The sequence below is a fragment of the Bombina bombina genome, chromosome 3, assembly GCF_027579735.1.
Source record: "Bombina bombina isolate aBomBom1 chromosome 3, aBomBom1.pri, whole genome shotgun sequence".
In the NCBI taxonomy this organism is placed as follows: domain Eukaryota; kingdom Metazoa; phylum Chordata; class Amphibia; order Anura; family Bombinatoridae; genus Bombina; species Bombina bombina.
In genome coordinates, this window is record NC_069501.1 from 963,585,538 (window position 1) to 963,589,189 (window position 3,652).

Consider the following 3,652-nt stretch of genomic DNA (forward strand, 5'->3'; position numbering starts at 1 on the left):
CACAGCACTCTGCAGCTTCCCGATGCTTACACTGATCCTGAGCAGCATGGCACAACGCTGCTGAAGACGGCTCAGAGACAAGTGAAAGGAAGGAGACAGATCTGTAACCTGAATGCCGCATCTCACGCTCCTATTCTCAGCGTGGAGTTTGACCTGACAAGAAGTTCAGACCTGGAGGCTCTACCGAGCGAGTCATTAGATGCCGAAGCCCATTTGAAGCTGCCTTCTAAACGTCACTCCCTGCCTGTATTCACTAAGAGTCACGCTGATTCCATTAGAGGAGAACGTACTGATACCCGAGCCGGAATCGGGTAAGCACTTTTTCTGAAAAGTTTCAGACGGATCAGGAGAGCTGACTTGCGGTCAAATGACTGTTCCTTACTTGATCGCGCCCACACTGGTTACAGGCCACTATCTCCTGTAGGGCGCACGCTGACTCCAACTGCGCCTATGTTTAAAGTTATATTCGGACTGCTGTAGATGCGAGCATAGACTGATGGACATATTAAGTAGTAGCATCCAGCAGAATATACCGCTTATTGTATTGTAATGATGAGTACCCATGTTATTTCTTTTTTTTTTTTCTCTGAGCTCCTTCATGTTATTTTTATCTTCTCTGAATGCCGGTTATATTTCTAATCTCACATTTACATCCCTTTACACATATCATATTGACCTCTTTACCACGCCTCGCTATTAATACTAGCTGAGACTTGTATGCTACTTAGCTTGCCTATTCCTGTTTAACCTGAAAACCCCTTAATAGTGAGTCTTTAAACTATCACTGGAGGGATGTCTCTGACAACAGAATTCACTTCCTGAGTATCAAGCTTCCTAATATAGCTCATTTTGTTAAGTTCAGGTCTCATAGGTATTGGATTGCTGTTGTAATACACTAAAAAGCTTTCTAGTATAGTCGGGGTTAACACTACGCAGCCTCTCATATTAATGTTGTACATAATGGGCTCTGCTTGTTACCATTGGCTGATTAAGTTACTTCCCCTATATTACTAAGTATGTGCCTGAGAAGATCCAGATGGTGATAACAGGTATAAATGTTATGAGTGTAGAAAGCTCCTCCCCCCTCTCTTTGTAGTACTGTATAGCTGTTACCATCTCAGACACCAGCATTTATATGATATGTCTTTTTACTACACTTCATTTTCTACCACTCTTGTGATTTACAGGTCCAATCTAGCCCAAGCACAGCATATAGTTTACTCAATTTCCCAAATACATACATACTAGCAGCTTTATAGGTTTGATTCATAGGGGTATACTATATATAGTCAAATGACTGTTCTAATAGGACACTATTATTGTAAGTCATTTTACAAGAAAATGTATTTAACATATAGATAGGAGCCCACTAGCATGATAACTGTGGGTTTAAATCTGTGTGTGGTACTCTTAGCTGTTACATCTACATGGAAGTGGCCTTTTCTACTGGTTCACATGGGGTCCTAATTCTGCTCAGAATGTCTAGCTATGTCTCATTTGGTTCGGGCCCACTTAAAGCTACATGGAAATATCTCAAGTTATTAAATCCCTGGGCTTTTTGTTCTTTTTCATGGAACCACTACTGTACAGATTCCTCATGTTTCTCCTTTTACACGTTGTTCTCTTGAACTTATGTTGATATTTATGTGTTCCCAAGCTTTATTTTTATATCTATTGGTGACAGCCTTAGATATGTACTTATTTATGTCTCAGAGACAGCAGACTAAGTGATGACTATTACCCTGCATGTGTGCATATCTATGTATGTGTATATTTGTGCATACATGTGTGTGTATATATGTTCCCTCTAATTAATGTGTTATTGTTATGCTATTAGAAATGATCACACCACATAGGACAGGTTCTAATATTTTCAAATACTACATTAGTTTGCAGATTAGCTGAGTTAAGTGTCTATTTAATGTACAGTTGAACAAGAGACTTTGCTTCATAACCCCAGAGCTGGTGCTGGTTAAACACAGTACTCTGCTTTAGGATCCCTATTGTCTGGAACTGTTCCAAAGACATTCATTTGAATAGAATCCTGGTAGGAACCATAGAGTGACTCCCACGTCATTTCTTTGTATAGGCACATTCCATATATGTCTTACTCCTATTGATTTTAAGCACTTTCTGTTTAATTTAGCTCAGCTAGGTTTTTACGCACATGATAGTTCCCTGTAGTTTATAATACATTCCAGATCAGATTTTTGAAGTCAACATTAGGACCAATATATATATATATATGTGTTACAGAGCTCCCTAATGCTAATAATTTCATTAAAGTGTTTTAGTTATATATTTTACAATCTACTTTGCAATTGTGCATACAACCTTATAATTTAGTGTATATATAGAAGCACTGGTACTAATGGTATTATGATATCCTTGTATATCGCTATCCTTGTTCTCATGTTATCTCACAACTGGAAAGATTGTGACAAAACTCTTGCTTATGCTTAAGCTATATATTACACTAAGGCCTATTTGATATCAGAGATACTTGAAGGAAATTATACAAATCTACAATCTTATCATATTTGTATTAGGCTGTTTAAATTGTTCTTATGTCAAATATGTGTAACTTCCTCAAGCACTAGATCTGAGTAACCCTTATACACGATTTCTGCAACATTCACCAGTGCTACCACCTATTGTTAGAACCATTAGGAAACTGCCCTTACTCTTACATACCCTAGCTTAAATTTACTCTTGGCACAATTAGAGCATAAATCCATAGGTAGTGTACTTGAAAACTCTAAGATCTTAGTGCATTTACAAATTTGATATGCTAACTGGCTCCGCCCTCCAGTCCCCCCCCCCTATTCTATTTTGAGCGGCTCTCGCCCGCTGTATTCCCTCTCCCCATAAAACAATAGAGCTAACTCCTCCCTGGCCCTAAGCTTATTTAAATAGATACCCTAATTTACTTTTTATATAGCAAAGGGAGAACCGTTTTTGTTTATATTACATTTTTGATACTCTATTATAAAACCGAAGTCTCCTTATAGATAGCCCAAACTATATAATAACGCTTGAGATATATGGGTACATTATGCTTTCTCTACATGGTTTTTCCTCCCATACCTTTTAATTATACTGTGTACACACTTATCTGTAAATGTTTTGGGGCATACCCTATATGTTGTATATGTTTATGACTTCAATAAAAAAAAATGTAAAAAAATAAATAAATAAAAAGCATCCCCAAAAAACAATATTCTCTAGACAAAACAAAGTCTCACCCCACCACTGTAGGGACAAAATATTAAAACATAACTGTTATTAACACTTTAAAATTTATAAATACATTTTAAAACAACATTAACTAGGTAAAAGATATATAGGCAGGTAAGGTCAGATACACGTAAATTCTTATAAGGCTATAATCCTATTAACCACAGTCCAGTACAAAGTGGGTAATTATCCCCATTGATCAGTGTTACACGAATATTAAAGATCCCTTTCTATGGTCTACCGGTGACTCATAAGCCTCCTCTTATGAGCATAATGGGATTATTTTTATTAGCATTTGTAAAGCACTTCCAAATTCCGTAGTGCTGGGTATAGTGATAGGGGTATACAATGACAAGGATTTGTGCTACAAAACATAACAAAACGAAATAAATCTAGTACAGAAGAAAGAGGGCCC